The 20091-nt window shown below is 37.2% G+C and overlaps 1 protein-coding gene and 1 pseudogene across 1 annotated transcript in view; one reads left to right on the forward strand and one right to left on the reverse strand.

Annotated features, from left to right (window-relative positions):
- NTNG1 (netrin G1) overlaps positions 1–20091 on the forward strand; it is a 309029-nt gene that overhangs the window by 31768 nt on the left and 257170 nt on the right. The gene's annotated exons all lie outside the window — the stretch shown is intronic.
- Positions 1460–1733, reverse strand: LOC144318076 (LYR motif-containing protein 4 pseudogene; annotated as a pseudogene).

The raw sequence follows: 20091 nt of genomic DNA on the forward strand, positions 1-20091 counted from the left end.
TTGAGATATGTTCCCTCTAAACCTACTCTATTGCAAATGTTTATCGTGAATAGATGTTGTGTTTTATCAAATGCTTTTTCTGCATTTGTTAAAATGATCATATGGTTTTTCTCCTTTCTCTTATTAATGTGATGTAACACATTGATTTGAAAGTATTGAACCATGCTATATCCCTGGAATGAATCCCACTCGATTGTGGTGAATGATTTTTTTTAAATGTATTGTTGGATTTGGCTTGCTAATATTTTGTTCAGGATATTTGCCCCTGTGTTCATCAGCAATATTTTTCTCTATTTTTCTTTTATTGCAGTGTCTTTATTTGGTTTTAGTATAAAAGTAATGCTGGCTTCATAGAACAAATTTTGAGGTTTTCCTTCCTCTTCTATTTTTTGAATAGTATGAGAAAAGTAGGTATTACGTCTTTAAATGCTAGGACAGTGCACCTATGAAGCCACCTGGTCTTAGACTTTTATTTGTTGGGAGTTTTTTTTTATTATTATTATAGACTCAGTCTCATTGCAGTGATCAGTCTGTTCTATTTCTTCCTGTTCGGTTTTGGAAGATTATATATTTCTAGGCATTTATCCATTTCCTCTAAATTGTCCAATTTGTTGACATACAATTTTTCATAATATTTTATTATCCTTTGTATTTCTGTGATATCAGCTATTTTTTTCCTCTTCCATTTCTGATTTTGAGTTCTTTCTCTCTCTCCCTCCCTCCTTCCCTCCTTCTCCTTTTGATGAGTGTGGCTAAAAGTTTATCAATTTTGTTTATCTTTTCAAAGAACCAGATTCTGTTTTCATTGTTTTTATAGTTTCTATTTCATTTGTTTCTGCTCTAATCTTTATTATTTCCCTCCTTCTACTAGTTCTGGATTTTGTTTGTTCTTTTTCTAGCTCCTTTAGGTGTAAGGTTATGTTGTTTGAAATTTTTCTTGCTTCTTGAGAAAGGCCTGTAATGCTGTAATCTTACCTCTTAGAACAGCTCTTGCTGTGTCCCAAAGATTTTGGACCATTGTGTTTTCATTTTAATTTGTCTCCATGTATTTTTTTTTTTTTTGGTGGGGAGACAGTTCTGTTTATTGTCAATGAGGAAACAAAGTGTGGAGGTGCTCTATATAAGTGGTGATGAGATACAAAAGAGGGGTAGGTTGGAGAGAAAGTATAATACACAGCATTATTCTGAGTGAGCCCCAGCTCTTCATTCTAACACTTGAACCAGGAAAAGAGAGCCATCATTTTTCACTAAGGCTGCAGAAGCATAGAAACCTGACTCAATTTATCAGCTCCTACAGGATAGGCAGAGAAAGAGGCTATTCTAATACATCTTGAATACATCTTACATCACACAATGGTGATGTAAGAGGCCAGTTGTGGTTTGTTGGGAGTCCTCAAGTCCAGAGCATAATGAGTGCTGAGGACGGTCCACAGTTGGAGTGGTGGCTGGTCCCAGCTCCTTAGGTGCTGGGCTTCTCTTGATTCTCAATGATAAATTGGTCAGTCAAATACAGTTGCCAATGTGGACCTGTCAATGAACTATTCCAAGGTCTCTTTTGGCTTTTTTCACTAAGGTTTGAATTTCTGCAGTATCCTTTACTTTTTATTTTCTCTGAAGCCATGCCTTATCCCCCTGACAGCATAAATTCTGCAACTGTAGGTGATGAAATGCTTGTTCTCTCTCAGCATTGCCTAGTACAGATCTAATACTTGTGTGCAGATGGAGGCTGCCATTTTGGAAGAAAAATAAATAAAGAAATGGATCCTCTTTGAGGTGGTCCGAGTTTAACCTAACTCACAAAACTTCAGTCTATGTAACACCATAAATGAAATAAAATAAAAAGAAACAGGGCTCAGTTTTTATAGCAGGCAGGGCCTCAGCCTTGGTGAGGACTGATCCTCCATGAATTGTTTTATTTCTTTTTTGATTTCTTGGTTGATACATTCATTGTTTAGTAGCATGTTATTTAGTCTCCATGTATTTGTATTCTTTCCAGATTTTTTTCCAGAGTTTCTTGAAATGTGGTGGGATTGTCTTTATAATAATGGAATCTTAAGGGGTGTACATTTCTGTAAGGTCTTACCTTCCTGGAAGAAGGCAAGTTTATAACTGAGCAGGAATCTATGATAATTTGAATGGAGCAATACTAGTTCTGACAGGATTGGCCCTTGGGCAAACTAACTGGGCGTAGGAACAGTTCCAATTGCTGCTTATTCTTTTGCCTGGTCCTTACGACCATCCTTCATAGGATTCACCCTCTTAGTGCCTAAAGTGAGAATTGGGAACCTCTAAGGGATAAGGTCTTATAGAAATAGTTTATGCTGCTACCTCTTCTATAGATATCTACATTCTTATAGGATCACATAAAGAAGTGAATTACTATCTAATAAAATTTTAAATGGTGAGCTGTCCATTTTAGGTCAAGGAGTACTTTTTACTCTCTCTTCTTTCTGATACAACACCCAAGCCACTTTATAATAGCCTGTTGTATCAAAGTCCAACCGGAGAAGCAGAACTAGTAGTAGATATATATTAAGAAAAGTATTACAAAGAATTGGTCTATGTGATTATAGAGGCTGGCTAAGCAAGTCGGGAATTATAAGGCAGACTGTCAGAAAGGGCAGACTTGAACTCTTAGGCATGTTCTGAAGTTACTTTCCATAGACACAACTTCTTCAGGAAAGCTTTGCCTCTGGTCTTATAGCCTTTCCGCTGACTGAATTAGGCCCATCCAGACTATCTAGAATAATTCCCTTACTTAAAAGTCAACTGATGGTGGACTTTAATCACATCTATAAAATACCTCCATTAGCAACATCTAAATTAATGTTTGAATAACTGGGTGACTGTAGCTTAGTGAGTTGACACTTCAGAGACTATTACATTTGCTTTTTAAGAAAACTGTTTCCAAAGCATTTAGCTATTTAGATTTCTTAGGTAAAAATATACTCTAAGACATAAAAAAAAGTACGTTAAAGGGATATTGGAGCCTAGAGAACATAAATCATTTCTCTTTTTTGGGGTGCTCTCTTTTGGGGGCCATGTCTATGTCATAATTCAAAAATTCAAGTTAATGACAAATTTCAATACCCATGCAACATTATATTTATCTTTATGATCATCTTCTATGATAATTTAATAGGATAATTTAGCAGCCTTAATGAATGACAAATCAACTAATTACAAGCAAAAATTATTGTTACTGATGATGTTGGTAAAAAAGTAATTACTTAAATGGCAGATAGAGTATCATTAAGGTTAATAACCAGATACAAACTGAACATAATTATTGATGCTGAAAATCAAAACCAGTTGGAAATGAATTAATTGGATGTACCATTTGCTATTATTTATGTTTTGTTTTAAAAACAGCTATTATAGGTCAGGTTTAGAAAACAAATTATAATTTATCAAGTAACCTTTGCTGACCCCAAAATAAAATAATAAGCAACTGTTTTTCACATTATGAAATATACCTAGGCTCTTAATTCCTATTTCTTTTTTCTTGGAATTTTTTAATGAGAATAGATAATTAATAATGGGACCATTATTACTTGTTGCATCATACAAATATTGAGTGTCTTCACCCACATTTTAATAAGACAAAATTTCATTATGTTGAAATGTAGCCTTTAGTATGTGAATAAAGTCAGATTGACTGGTCTTATTTTGTCAGTTTAAAACCAGATACATTTTTTAGCATGACATTTCTGTATTTTCAAATCAATACCATACTCTGTGCCCTTTTTAATATTTAAAAATATAAATGGCTTAGTTATTGATGTTTGAAAATGCTCAGCAAATATTTAAATTTTTTTTCTCATTATGTACATGTTTAACTACACCACTTCCTAATTTTCTCTATCCGTTCTGTACCAGCTCAGAGTTTTGGACTTAGATTCCTTCTATCTTGTAGCAAACACCTTTTTCTCTTCCCTACTGGGCTTTCACAGTCTTCTCAAAATCATTGGCAGAAGGCCCTAAAAGGAGGTTTAAGATTTGGGATTAAGTTTTTTCTTCCCTCAAGGTATCTGGCTCCCTCAAAGACGTTGGGTTGGTTTTGAGTCTCTGTACCTTGCCATTGTGTGCCCTAGCAGGGCTGTTCCCTGGCTGTTCTTTGTCAAGCTTCTGTGGGACTCTGCAACTGCCGTAGTGCTCAGCGTTAGTCACTACACACCTGCTGCATCTATCACTTTAAACTCCATTACCCTGCCCCTCATAGACAAAAGTGACCACCCGCCCTCTGAAGACTACAGTATTTCCAGAGACTCTAATGTGACAGTGATTAACCTTGTCCAAGTCAGTATGGTTGCCCAAGGCTGACTATACTCATCACTGATTTTCTAGTCTCACATTCACATAGGGACATAGAAATACTTTTATCAACAGCCTGGATTTTTCTGGGGAAGTGGATAAGGGAGGGGAAATTGTGAATGAGAGACCCAGGACTCTTTAGAAGCAGATTTTAACTTATTCTTCAGTCTCTTGCTTTCCTTCCATTACCAACTTGACAATCTATTTTTTTTTAATTTTTATTTATTTATGATAGTCACAGAGAGAGAGAGAGAGAGAGAGAGAGGCAGAGACATAGGCAGAGGGAGAAGCAGGCTCCATGCACCGGGAGCCTGATGTGGGATTCGATCCCAGGTCTCCAGGATCGCGCCCTGAGCCAAAGGCAGGCGCTAAACCGCTGTGCCACCCAGAGTTCCCCCAACTTGACAATCTAGTATACATGCTATTTATTTGCTTTAGTGGTTATATGTTCTTTAGATAGCCATGTGACTGCTCAGCAAGAATTTTGCTTGTTTAATTCTCAGACAATTATGTGGTAGGTATTATTTTCCTTATTTGCATCTTGAGAACACTGAGACTCCAAGAAGTCAAATAGCTTTGTGTGTCATCACAAAGCCAGTACAGACTGAGGTGGGATTCATCCCTAATTCCAAAACCTATATTCTTCCAAGAGAACTCTTGGGGACTTTGCAATAATATATTAAAAGCTAACTTATAATGAATGATGACTGTTTTTGAGGCACTATTGTAAGAACTTTTAATGTGCTAACTCATAACAACTCCAATAATTAGGTAATATGTTAGCTCCATTTTTCAAATGAGGAGGGTGAAGCAGAGAGAAGTTATGTTATTGCCCAAAGCCACACAATTAGCAAAAATCTTGGCAGTCTGGTTTAAACTTTTATGTTTAAGTTGTATGCTCTGGCATAATTAATGAAGTCAAAATTCCAGAATCCAAGACTTAAAATTGTTTTGACTATACTGTCACTAGGAAAGAAAAGTGACCAGGCATTTGGTTCAGCCATTCTTGGAATGTGACAACCATTGGCTTTGCTTTTAACACTTGTCTTAAGAGGAAATGGAATTTTTGTAAAATCAATTTGATTAAGGGTTTGCCTTAAATTATAGACTGCTTTTTCCATATCCTCTTACTGGGGATCTCATAAACATAAATTCACTAGTTGATGCTTAAAAACAAACCAAAAAACCCCAAAAAACAAAAGAACCCATAAACAAACAAAAAAACTAGCATTTTAAAAAGCAATAGGTCCTTGACAGAATATTTATGGTATGTGAAAATAATTTTTCTTGGAAATTCTTAAACCAGAGAACTTGGTAGTATCTTTCTTCAATCTATATGCTATGAACTTGACTTTTGAGAACAGCTGACTTTCTAGAAAAGTCACTCATTCAGTAGAGAAGACTTTCCTGTTTCCAGATTGGTATGAAATTGGTATAGGAGAGCTCAGTAATAAATTAACTGGTCCATAAGAACATGATAATGGCTCTGTAGTAGGAATTGAAATTATACTTCACTTCTAAGCCACTATATGATATTTATCAAAGAATAAAAGTAGCAATGCTTCAAAGATTTACTGAGATATATCCAGCCAGGATGCTTTTTTTCCAGTGCACCTTAAAAAATCTCCTCAAATTCACTATTCTAAGAGTCTTTTCCATTTTCTATTTTGTTCCTTTACCCCCCATGCTCTTTTATTTTATTTTTCTAGAGTTGGATACAGTATAGTCTAGAATACAGAAAGACTTGGGATTCTTTAGAAATACTAATTTCCAAGCCTTGGTTGAAAGGGATTGGTGTTTCTCTTTTTCAGTAATAGGTAAATTAAATATCCTATACTTCAGTTTATTTGTTTTTCTTTGCTTGTTTGTTTGTTTGTTTGAGTCAGTGTTTCTTTGACAACAAAATATGACCTGCAACACTGCTTTTCCTGAAACCCACATCTTTCAATAATGCTTCTGCACACCTGCTACCTTGGGAGTAAAGGTTTTATAGCTCTCTGGATGTTAAGGAAGACCATACCTACCTAGTGAAAGTAGTATGAGGTGTTTAAGTTTATTTAGAGCAATGAGATAAAATGAGAAAACAATCATAGCCTTTATTCTTGCCCACCATTCTAAGATAGATAAGCAAATCTTAAGCATCAAAAGACTTCATTTTCAGATTGTTTATTCTTAGTCCTGGAAGAGAGATTTGAGTTTTAGAATTCCATTTCTGTAGAAATTAAATCCCATTTTAATTCCTTCAGAATTTTCTGATCTTGATGAATCAGTGTATTACACTAGTCAATACTACTGTTAGGGGAGGAAAATTGAGTCCTGTTCAGGATTAATGTGGCATAAAAAGTAGTATGTACCATATCTCACTGCAGAAGGATGTCAGGATTGTTTTTATTTGATCTTGAGATTTCAGTCTCCTAAACAAACAATAATTTTAATGCAATCACTACAATAATATATAAATCTATATTTGAATCATCTCTATCTACTTAATGGTGGCATTTGTTGAGTGTTTCTTGCTACATTTTCTGTTCTTTATAATAACTCTGTAAGGTGCCTATCACTTTCCTCAACTTATAAATGAATAAAAGGATCAAAGAAGTTCAGTAACTTGTCCAGGGACACACTGCTGCTGTTTGAGCTGTATTCCCTGAATTTCTACTGTGGAATCCAGCAATTTCGTTGGATGTTTGCCTTTAGTTTTTTGTACTAAAATATATGTCTTCTTGCTTATTTTCTTAATTCTTTGCTTTTTCATCTCCCTCCTTTTATGACCGTTCTTAGAAGGACTTTTGTTTTGCTGTAGATGCCATAGTGAGCTATAGTCTATTTTTATTGCTAAAGCTTTCCTTGACCACCCCCTTGCTCCTGTCCTTGGCTGATTTTTATGGCCTTCCAAAGTGTTCCCAAAACATCCTGTCTATGCTGTGATAGCACTTACTACACTATACTGTGATCTCCTATTTGTTTATGTAGTCACCTATTAGAGCAAGGACCTCACTCTCTGCAGGGGTGTTTTTAAGAAATGCCAATGTTTGAATCCTACAGAAGTTATTAAACTAGCTCGGACCTTCACTGCCAAAAATTAATGGCTAACTGTGACTCAAAGCCAAATATATGATTCCAAACACTGTTTTCTTAACCATTATATTCTGCTGCTTTGCAGATATTTTTGAAAAATGTAAATACTAAAAATCAATCATTTAAATGAATTTGGATATTCTGTTTTGCAACAAGCTTCTTTTATTTTTAATTTTGTATTTAATATTTCTATTAAGTAGAAACTTGTACAGTATAGGTGAAATGGAAGTAAATTTAAGCCTATTTCCCTTGAAGTGACTAAGTTTCGTAGATGATACTTTCACAAAATAAAAAGCAGATGATACTTTCACAAAATAAAAAGCACTTGAAAAAAAATATATATTGAAAAATATATTAAACATATTAAAACAATATTTTAAAAAAAGAAATGCCAGTGTTTGGGATCTGCCTTTGGAGGTGAAGTTCACAGATTGTTTAATTGCTCAAGTAGTTTTAATACAAATTCAGAGTCGAGAATGAAATATTAGCCTATACATTTTTCAAGGGCAAGGATAATTCAGCCATATTTATGGAATTTAGTACCATCCCTGATACGTAACAGATACTTAATAAATAGCGGTTGCTTGAATGAGTGAATGAATGAACTTCAAAATGACCTATGTTGTTGCAATATAAATAGTTTATTTATTTCCTTGATTAATGTATGGTTGATGAATGCATGAATGCTGGAATACCATTAAGTAATCAAGAGCATTTATAATACTAGCTTTCAATTCAGCTAGTGCTTTCTGAATTTTGCAACTAAACTGTTACTTGTCTGGCTTGTTACTTGTTCTAGGATGCTTCATTAAAAACTCTAAACTCAAGAAGAAGTAGTTTATTGGGATGAATAAAGTATAGCAATACTGCAAGCAGAATATAAGGTTTCTTTTTGAGTCCATCCTGGGTTTTTGAAGGATCTTTACATACTGATATGTTATATCCTGCTCAGTTTGTGTTGGAAAGCAAAAGGCATTATAGAATTCAGCAATCTGCCAAGGGATCCTGGCACTAGCACATACCCGGCTACTGCCTTGGGCAACTTAATAGGAGAAATTGATTGTTACCCTAGGTAGCCATCAGGATATTACTAGATTTCTTAGAGCCGTAAGAACATTAAGTGGGGTTTTCAGAACTGTAATATATCCTTTAGGTCTCATTTCAATGGCAATCAATGCTCAGAGTCCCCCTTTCAAAGCACTAGAAAACATACTGGTATAATTAATGTCACTGATGTATTGTTTTTCCTTTTCCTTTCTGTTTGTTGTGTTTTTTTTGTCCTAAGAGAGTTAGCCAAGTTACAAGACAGATGTCTTCTATGAAAAACTATTACGTAATTTGAAACAAAACGCCAGTCTCTAATTATAGTGAGGTACAGGGGGACATTGAGTAAATTTGCTTGAATGAGATCAATCATAGAAATTCTCTAGGGCACCATATTTCAACTTGGCATGCAAATTCCAAACTCATTTACGATAGGCATGGTGAGAACCACAAGAAGTTCTAAGGCCAGTTGGGAAAGATTCATAACTTTGTCAGTTGGTTATGTTCTGCATAGGATCATAAGTAATTTTAGTGTTGACAAGTACAGATTCTTGCTGGGGGCAGTTTGAAATTAAATTCAGCAATTCAGGACAAATCAATAGCTACTTATTGAGGACCCTCTATTTTCAAGGCCAGGCATTGAGAGAGAAAGGAAGTTGAGGAAGACAAGGTTCCTACCCTCAAAGAACTTTCTGTGGCATTAGAAAGCTGCAGCTTTTGATTCTAAAATAAAGCCTTGATGCAAAGAAACTAATGGCTTATAGAGTAGCATGATGGTAGGGGAGATTGATTTAGGGGAAGTCAAATGGTTGCCCATTCCCTGTGGATGCTCTCTTTCCCCATTAACTGGAGTCAGCAACTTATTTGATATGGGAAATACTGGAGTCCCTGCTTATCTGTGGGGGGATATGTTCCAAGACCTCCAGTGGATACCTAAAACCATAGATAGCACTGAACCCAATGGTTTTTCCTAAACATATGTAGCTATGTTAAAGTTAAATTTATAAATTAGTAACAGTAAGAGATTAACAATAATTCAAATAAAATAGAACAATTACAACAATATACCATAATAAAAGTTATGTGAATGTGTTTTTTCTCTCTCAAAATATCTTATTATACTGTACTTACCTTCATTCTTGTGATCATGAGAGATGATAAAATGTCTATGTGATGAGATGAAGTGAGGGGAATGTCGTAGACATCGTGACATAGCATTAGGCTACTGTTGACCTTCTGATGATATGTCAGAAGGGAGATGGCATCTGCTTCCAAACTGCAGTTGGCCAAGGGTAACCAAAACCTCAGAAAGCAAAACCATCCCCCCACCAACCCCCCTTCTGGTAACCATCAGTTCTCTATTCTTAAGAGTCTGTTTATTTCTTGTGATAAGAACTTTGAGATCCATTTTATTAGCAACTTCTGAATATACAACACAGTATTACTAACTATAGTTACACTCTGCACATTAGATCTTGTGAGTTTTTGCTTTGTTTCTTGCATTATATATATATTTCACCATATCCTCACATTTATCATGCTGCTCTATCTCTTACATGCCCGACTCATGCTTAGCACTTCTTTTCGTTGTTTTCCTAGGTTGACCCACAGTATCCTAAATTCCATATCTTTGTAATTTTTGTTTTATCTTCATTTTGCTAGAGTATAGGTTCAAATAACTAGCAAATAAAAAGTGTATTGTGTGTTTAAAACTCTCCCTCTTCTACCTTCACTGTGATTGATAGGTTGACCATAAAACTCTAAGTTAAAAATATTTTTGTTTATAATTCTAAGGGCATAGTTTGACCCAGGGCTGCTGAAAGGGATACTTTTTTTCTTTTCTTCACATATTTTTTCTCTCTTGTATTTGGTGGCACTAAGTTAGGCCATGATAACATACAATACCCAAATCTCAGTAGGATGTCACATGTTAGCTGTGATATCTCTGTCTTGGCCTCATTTGTCTTCTAAGTATGGGATTTACATTAAAGAAGTAGTCACTTCCAGAGAAAGCTCAACTCTTGACAAGAGAAAGGAATTATTATAGAACAAAATGTTGACACTTAAAGCTCCTTCTTATGTTATTTCCACTCACATTCAAGCCAGTCACATGTCCAAGCCTGACACCAATGGAGCAGGAATCACTCCCTCCAACAGTCTTCCTTTAGCATCCCACTCCCCATCCCATAGGAAGGAGCTTGAGGAAAGGGCCCTGAAGGATGGGCCACATGGAGAGGGAGAGTGAATGAGTAGAAACAATAATATACTGCATTTTAGAGTTTTAGAACTTTCTTTTTATGCTTAGAGTTCTGAAATATTACAATTATGTATTGAGATGGTTATTTTATCCATCCATTATGCTGGGAACTTGGTGGATACAAAGACTCATATCCTTCTGTGGGAAAGATTCCTCGATTATTTCTTTAATAAATTCTTCCTGTTTTTCACTCATTCTTCCTAGAAGTTGAACCACCTGACTTGCTTTTATATGTATCTTTTAATCTTTTTTTAGTTTTTAGACATATGTTCCATTATTTTATCTTTTTGCCTTAAGACATTTTTCTTTCTTTTTTTAAAGATTTTTATTTATTTATTCATGAGAGACCAAGAGAGAGTCAGAGACACAGGCAGAGGGAGGAACAGGCTTCCTGCCCAGATTCTGTTGCGGATTCAATCCCAGGACCCCGGGGGTCATGACCTGAGCCAAAGACAGACACTCAACCACTGAGCCACTCAGGTGCCCCTGCCTTATACATTTTTTGAGGCATTTATTTTCAATTGATCTTTAAAAAAATTGACAATAATAAATTATTGTTCTGATTTTTATTTTCTCAAAATATTCTGTTCTTGTTTTACAAATATAAAATTTTCTTGAATCTCTGAGTGGATGAATTTGATTATTTTAATATCCTTTTATATTTCCTGAATTATCTCCATTTCTCTATGTGTACTTCTTGCTTGTTTATCTTGATTCTCTTTAACAGAATTTCTGACTAGAACCACTGTGAGGGAATAGGCCTAGTTTTGCTTTAGGAAATAGCATGTCTGGTGATGACTGTCTGATACACAAGAATACCAAGGCTCCACCTTGAGACTGCAGTATCCACACAGAAGCCTTACCTTTGCCCGGACAGTTACCTCAAGTTTTTCTAACTCTTACCAGCTACAATCCAGACAGTGTCATATATTTTCCTTTCCAAAGACATAAACATGGATTAATACCCATGCTTGGGAACAAGATAGGAAATGCAATGAAGTGCCTGCTTCTTTTTGAAGATCCCATTAAGAAATGAAAATGTATTTGCATTTCTATAAGGTTGGGAATTTCACAAAGCTTGTATTTTATACTGGTGTGGGAGACTCAATCAACCCTTTGACTTAGGAAGCATAATAATTAGGCTGGTCTGCTTCTCTATGCTCTTTCTCAATGTCAGTGTGAATGTTAGATGATTTGATGAAGGGCCCTAAAGCACAGCTTTCACATTTTTTTTTTTAATCTAAAATTAACGGTAATGCATTTTACATTAAGACTCAGTAAACACATATAAACATAAATATGCATTTAACAGAAATAAAAATTCACAAAATGCCATAGTATATACAAACAAATTTTATATTTTCTTTTCTATTTCAGATATTAAAATTCTGATCAAGACTTACTAAATGAGTTTTATGTCTCACAAATAATTTTATAGTATATAAAACAGTACCATAGAAATCCTATGAAGTAAATAAAAATGTTCTCTGGCTTTTCAAATAAATGTCACAAATTCTCTACTCTAAAGATACTTTATAAACATTATTTTAAAACTTGGAGTCTTGTTACGTGTGTTTAACATAACAATTCTTAGCAAGCTTTGTTATCTGGGTATTTTCACCAAAATTCAAACTTAGAAGAAAACCTATAAAACTAAAGTTCAGAAGTGACCCAATGATTGCTTAGTATAATGATGGATATATGGGGTCATCGTCTTAACCTAAGGTATTGTGTGGTCATTATTGCTTGTTTTGGGAGTCATGGGATTCACAACATCTGTCAAACAATTTTCATCAAAAAGATTCAAGCACAGTTGCTCGATTTTGGTCCACTTCTCTATGTGGAGGTAACCCTAAGGATAGGTAGAACTAGCCCAAGGACTGTGCTGCAGGTTTCCCCTGCCAGGTGGCTGTTTGTGCCTAAAGCTCTCCTAAATATTTTGATTAAGAAAAAAAAAAAGTGTATTGCATTTGAGCAAGATTAGTCAAATACTCTTTAAGACTGATTAAAATCTAGGACTAGTAGAACAAACGATTCTTATCTTATTCTTACGTTATACAAGGAAAGTAACTCTGTATTCAGGACAGCTTTCTTAGAAAACCAGAGACAATGGCAGTGAATTCTAAATCAAAAATATGTTGAAGTGAAATAACCCATGACTGAAAAGGAACTGTGAGCACACCCATGGTTAACACCGATTGATTATATGTTGAGTAAATGAGGGTCTGTTTTCAATTGTTATTTCGAGAATTGAGTACCTTTCAAGTAGCAAGAAAGTTGTGTAAAGTGCACAGTTTTAAGTGGATTTTGTCATGCTCCTGAAAAATCTTAAGTGTTGGTGAACTTTAATATAAAAGTATAAAAGAGAAGGTAAAATACTTTTAGGGTTTTTTTTTCCCCACAACTGGGGGTTAGGAAGATAATGGCTTTTTAAAGTTTTCCAGAACCCTCCCAAAGAAGTGTTGTCGCAGATTCTTTTAAGTAACAGCCACACAAATAATCACAGATTACGGTGTCATACAACCCCATTAACTAGGTGAAGGGAGAATTTTAATGAGATGTCAGCTCCCTCCCTTGCTGTACCATGCATCTTAATGTCCTTGCTGTCTACACTGACTTGGGGCTCCAAGGCTCTGTCATTACTTGGCAATTCCTTTCTCTAATTTCTTGTGACACACGGTGCTTAAATCCACAAGAAATGTGAGGTGAGGCAGAGAGAATTCCTGCAGACTGACTTGCTATATGCAGAACGCTCATTTGCATTATTCATTAGATAAGAGCACTGATTTGCATCTCATTCTGGTTGTCTCCTTTAGGTAAAAAAATACTGGAGAACTCTCCATATTCCCCCAATTTTTATATTAATAATAATTATTAGGGGAATTACGCTTGATTACTGTCCTAGATTTTGTCCTGCACCACTTGCAATTCCTCTTAAAAAAAAAATCCTGAACACCCCCAAATCCCCAAACCAATGTGATTTTCCCCTTTGTGTTTAAAATATTTAAAGCTTTAACATTTGATGAAAGATCTGAATACATAAATACATTTTATTGAAATGCAAAATGAGACATTTATTTATGATCTATATCTAACATTAGGAATGAGAAGGAGGAGGGAGTGGGAAAAAAAAATACAGGCAGAAGTACAGCATTTGAGACTCCCTAAATCTCATTTTAGAGAAATTTCCTAGCAACAGAACATGCCACAGATTAGAAGACACCACTGGTAATAAATTCTTCCCCTCTTGATGGTCAAATCCAAGTGATGAAATTTTGCTTTGCATTTTCTCTTCAGAAGCAAAGAGCAATTAAGATTATATTTTCTTAAAAGCTTTAGCCCCATCATTATCAAAAAAAATATATCTATATATATTAATATATATATTGATGTCCTACTGTGGGTAGAGCTGTGCTGGCCTCTTGAGTTCTTGTGATAGGTACGAGAAATGCAATAAAATATTCTCTCCTTGGCCTATAGTCTCAGCATTGCATAGTCATAGCAGTCTTCTAAGTGTTCACCATTTCCTTGGCACAGGGGCTGTAGGGATTTATTTATGTACTTGAACAATTCTCTGGTATTCTGAGGAACAAGCTGCACAGGAGACTCCGATCCGCAATCTCACCTTCAGTTGGAACCACTGGTGCAGTGATAGAAGCAGGACGTGTTGTGATGGCAGCCTTTGGCCTTCTCGGGAGAGAAAGGAGCAGAGGAGTCGGAGACTTATTCTCCCTCCTGCTGATTTGTTCCTGTTCAGTTGCCCCCTGAATAAATGATGGCATTCTGTTGAAGGTTACAGTGAATCTAGTGTCATGGATCAAGCACAACATCCAAAATGAAGTGGGATTTCTGCAGTATCAAGGTGACTTGTAACCAGAAGCATGGTGTCTGGCAGGCTGGGATGGTTTGTTTCTGAGTAGAGGTCTCATACAAATTGCACATTGTTTCATCAACACAGGTAACAGAAGATTGAATCGATTCTTTTGCTCTACTTTTTCGTATCTCTGAAGGCCTTTAATTCACTGGTGGAAGAGGTTATCACAGCCATTTATTATCCTTGTTCATGGGGCACCCCCTCACCCAACCGCTGTTCATTCTTGTCTGGTTCCTGTGATTAATGCTGTGAAGCCAGCAGCTACTCCTGTTCTTGGTGGCTGTGTCTGGCATACCGCAGAGTTTAAGGTGTTTGGGCGTCCCCTCAAGGAATACCATTTTTGAATAGCCCTCGTTTACATCCGACTGAAACTGGAATCCTGTCCAAGATTTGACTTTTGGCCAGTGACCAGTTAGGTCAACTTCAAATTGTGTTTTTCTTGAAAGTGTGATTGCTTAAAGATATTTTACCACTTCAAACATGCAAACATTTTCGAGTAATAAAGTCCTTTTTCACTTATGTAATTAGGCCCAAATGGTGACCTTTCAAGTAACAAACATTAATATTAAAAATTTGAGGCAGCTTCTGCTTAGTTGTGTTGTTAGTTTTGGAAGATTATGTCATTTGGACGACATCAATCTTTTATTTTTGTTAATGTCATAATAGGCTAGTAGTGCCATGCTTCATAAAAATGTCACTGGCGAGCTATTTCTACTATAGGAGCATTACTGTGGTTTCAGAATCCCGAATGAACTAAAGAGACTACATTTGAATGTCTCATACGCATTTCAAAAATAGCATACCCAAAAGACAACTGTGATTTACCATTCTGCTCACTTCCCTTCCCCTCACTCAAAAACCATTACAGACCATCTCAGCAAGTGGTATTGCCATTCTCCCGTTTGCATAAGCCAGAGGTCTAGTGGGCGTCCTTGATCCCCTCTTTCTCTGATTCTTATGATCTGGGTCCTCTTGCTGTAGGAGAAATCACCTCTAAGTCAGTAGCACAAGGTAAAGAGGAGAGCGTGGGATGAAAGATGCTGGTTTTGGTAAATACTATCAGCCACTGTCTACCCTCTGTCCACAACTATTTGCATCCTTTCCACATGCGGAAGACATCTGATCCCTCCCTCAAAATTCCCAAAGTCTCATCTGAATGCTTGAAGTCCAGGATGCAGTCATCCAAATCCATTCCAGGTGCCAATGAGGCGCTTTGCATGCAGTTTTTCTAGCATGGTTCTTTTCAGTCTCGAAGAGCTCTGAGTAAAAGACTCCAATGATCTTCCTCCCATATACCCAGCATGTGGTGGGGGCCAGGCATAACACAACCACTATAAATATTCTTATTTTAAAAGGGAAGGAGGAACAGGAGGCGCACAGAGTCACTGTCCAACAGAAATTCTGAAATTCAGTTGAGCATATCTTGCCAGTTCTTGATATGACCTCAAATCTACTTCTTAGCGGCTGTTTTCCGCAGCTGCTGGATCCATCTCGGACAGCTTTTGGTTGCATTCCCTGAGTTATTCTGCTTTCCATTACAAATGGCCCACATTTGCAGCTGAGTAGTTTTTTCATCCTTCTTCCTGCTCAAAGTAGTTCCTGGGTCAAAAGACCAAACACCTTTCATTTTATGGTGTATCTACTCCCTTCAGTTCCAAGCTGATACAGTTCCTTTAAAATTTGGGGGCTTCCGATGTATCAATACAGAAATCCACTGGGTTGACAGAAGACATGCCCAGAGATCTGTTCAGTTAATGCCTTTTTCTGCCATAGACTCCCTATGAAACTGCTGTAAAACAAACCTTTAAGAGTCTAGGTGCCTAAGCTTAAAAAGGCAGACCCTTAAATCCAGAAGGCTCTGTATATATTTGAAAGGTTTATGAGGTACCATCTTATATCTTTCTGAAGTTTTAATGAAAAATTTTACAGTCACGCTCTTGTCTTTATCTTCGTGATGAGACATTTTCCTAACAGGTCTTGATTTGGTCTTTGTACTGAGGCCCCTTCTCACTTGGACAATCTTCTATGGGGAGACCCTGAGTGAACAAGCTTTTGGGTCTTGGTTTTGTTTTTTTTCAAACCCAGCAAGGCTTTTTATATTTTCTTCAAAGTTTGCTTAAAAGTTGGCTAGTACCTTTTTTCCTTATAGCTTTGTATCTGTGCCTTACATATGGCTAAAAGAAACAGATTGGCACTTGCAGCATCCTGCCTGAGAAATATCCTTGGACAAATTCACCAGTTTATTAGGCTCATTTCTTATTTTTCATGTCACTACGGGCAATGGGGTCGCCAAACTTCTGCCGCTAGACAGGAGAGGTCAGTTTTTCCCTGGCCTCCAGTAACAGTTTCCTCCCCTGTTATCCCAGCTGTCACTAAACTCTCCTTAAGGTCTTTCTAACTTCTACTGGCTTCACTAGCTTTCATTTACTCCGACCAACTGTCTTCTTAAGGTCCTTCCAGCTTCTGCTCGCTGCCCAATCCCAAATGCCTTAAGCTTTTGTTACGGCGGAGCTCAATTCTGGTGTGAAAATTCTGTGTCAGTCCCTATCCCTGCATCAGAAACCACCACATACTGTAGGGGCACTAATTATCCTTAAACAGCTTGTGGATCAGGAATCTGGACAGGGTACAATAAAGGTGGCTTGTCGATTTCATAATATCTAGGATCTCAGCTGGGAGGCCTCAGTAGCTGGGGGCAACTTGAGAGCTGGGGCTGGAATCATTTTGAGGTGTCTTGACTCACATGCCTGGCATTGGATGCGGGCGATCAGTAGGGACCTCAGCTTGGGCCGTTGGCTGAAGCACCTTCAGGTGATCTCTCCGTGTGGCCTGGACTTTCTTGCTGCACGGCGGACGCAGAGTAGTTGAACTTACTACATCAAAGCTCAGAGCTTCAGATGTGAGTGTCATAGCCAACAAAGTGTGTGCTAGTTTCCTAAGGCTGGTATAACAAAACGCCACAAAATGGTTGGTTTAAGACCGAAGTTTATGCTTGCAGTTCTAAAGGCTGGATGTCAGAAACCAAAACGTTGGCAAGGCTGGCTGTACTCCTCCTGACGTCTCTAGGAAAGACTGCTGTGCCTCTTCCTGGTTTCTGGTAATTGCTGGCAGGCCTTGGTGTTCCTTGGTTTGCAGCTGCACCACGTCAGTCTCTGCTTCCCTTGCCACATGGCCGTCTTCCCTCTGCATGTTTCTGTGTCTTCTTCTCATTCTCGAAGGAGGCCACCATATTGAAATTAAGGCCCACCGTAATCCATGATATCCTCATCTTGACTAATTATATCTGCAAAGACTATTTCTGAATAAGATCACATCCTGAAGTTCCAGTTGGGCGTGAATTTTTGTGTGACACTATCCAATCCAGGATGAGTTGGAATTATTCTGTCTCCATAACCTAGTCTTGAAAGTCACACAGCATCATTTGTGCTGTTCTCCAGTTGATTGGCACAGTCACAGTCATGCTTGCTTAGGCCGAAAGGGAAAAGACTTAGACTTTACTTATTAATGAGAGACTTCCAGGACCACGTTGTAGAAGAATGCGGGGCACAAGGTGTCATTCTGCTCATCTTTGAAAGATGCAATCTGCTTCATCCTCATCTAGTGCATGACCAAAGTCCATTGATTCTTCCCACAAAATATACCCCAAATCTGTCTGCTTTCCTCCCTTGCCCCTCACCCCTGTGAAGCAGCATAGTCTCCCATCTGAATTATTGCAGTAGATTCCTATCTGATCTTTCTGCTCCTACTTGTGCTCTTCTAACCCACTCACCACCACGATGCAAGAAGAGAGATATTAAAACTATAAATTGGTTCATGTCATTCTCTTTTTAAATCTCCTTGGAGGCTTCCTGTTGCATGCACAATAAAATCCTAGGGTCCTATGAGGCTCTGCATGATCTTTCCCTAACCTGTCTTTCCAAGTGCTTCAGTGAAAAGGAACGCCACCTTCTTCTTCCCTAAGTACTGTCCCCAGCAACCCAGGCCTTTTAATTGTCCTTGGACCAAACCACCTACATTTGCACCTCAAAGTCTCTGCACAGGTACTTTCCTCTGCCTGAAAATCTCTTTCTTTTTTTTTTTTTTTTTTTTTTTGAAAATCTCTTTCTTTGGTTCTTCATTAGGCTGACATTTTGCACCCTCTGAGTTTCATATTAAATGTAACCTCTTCAGACAATAAGGATAATAAGAACTATAGCTGACATTCTTTTGAGTTATCGCAAAACATTTGCCAGAACTTGGCACTAGTCATTCTATCTGAATTCTCTGTTTCAATCTTTATAGCACCCTATGAATGATGATGTCCTATTATCATTCTTATTTTGCAGATAAGAAAACCAACGTTTAGTTTAAGACTTTAAGCAATGTTCCCAGAGTCATGCTGGCATATGCGGTATAGCATATACCAGGTATTATAGAGTTTAGAATTATACCCAGGACTGTCTGACTCCAGAGGGTGCTCTCCACCACTAGACCCTGCTGCCTTTCCAGAAAGATGCATCCCTTATTTTATTCTCAGACATAGCACCTATTTATTTTCTTCATTTCGTTGATCACTCTGTGTAGTTTTTTAAGTATGCAGTTATTTATTTATTTCCTATCTTTCTCAGTGATATTGAAGAATTTTTGTTGTTCATAGTTCATCCCAGCACCCAACACAGTGCATGGCACATAGTACATACTCACTAAGTATTTGATAAATAAGTGTGGCATTGTGTTGCCAAATATTTAACCAGCAGTTCTGGTTAATAACTCAGTTCTGGCTGTAACTCAGTCCCCGACCCCCCCCAGTAGTAGTAGTTTCATACTCAAAGTACGAAACTTTGAGTTTTCGTATTGCCACCACAGAGTCGATTTCAGGGAACAGTTTAACAACTGACTCACAAGATCCCTGAAAATTAAGCACTGAATGAATCAATGAATGTTGAAAAGAACATGGTAGTGCACCTATTGTAACTGGCTTTGGGGGAGGTGGGGTGGGCGGGAGTCCTTCTCTCCTTCTCTCCACTAGCCCATGTGGCTATAGCTCCAAACACATCAGGCACACATCGTTGGTGAGGTTTCAGAACACAGCTGTGATCAAAACTGCATGAGGACAATGAAGAGTTAATGCTGTATCTGAGATACTAAATATCTCTGCAACAACGTAGTGAGAAACACTGAGACCAGATACTGTCATTTCTTCATCTTTTTTCATTGCCTCAGGTGTTGGCGAGGACACATATGATTCAGAACCAAGGGCAGGATGACTTTGTTTTATCCTTTATAGAGAAAGGATAGCAGGGGTTGGAGCAAGAAGGAATGGAAAAAAAAGGAGAAGGGGAAAAAAGCCATTAATATTTCACATTAGGCGTAAAAATGCTCAGTTATAGCTTTGGCTAGGAAGAAAAATCTCCTTGAGAATATTTGTTAGATTTCTATGCTGGGTGATCACACAAAAGAATGATTTATGATTGGTCCAATTATTTACCTGTACATGTAATATGGAATGACATAGGCATTGTTTTTTAAATCACTATATGCTATT

Source organism: Canis aureus, chromosome 8 (genome assembly GCF_053574225.1).
Source record: "Canis aureus isolate CA01 chromosome 8, VMU_Caureus_v.1.0, whole genome shotgun sequence".
Taxonomy (NCBI): domain Eukaryota; kingdom Metazoa; phylum Chordata; class Mammalia; order Carnivora; family Canidae; genus Canis; species Canis aureus.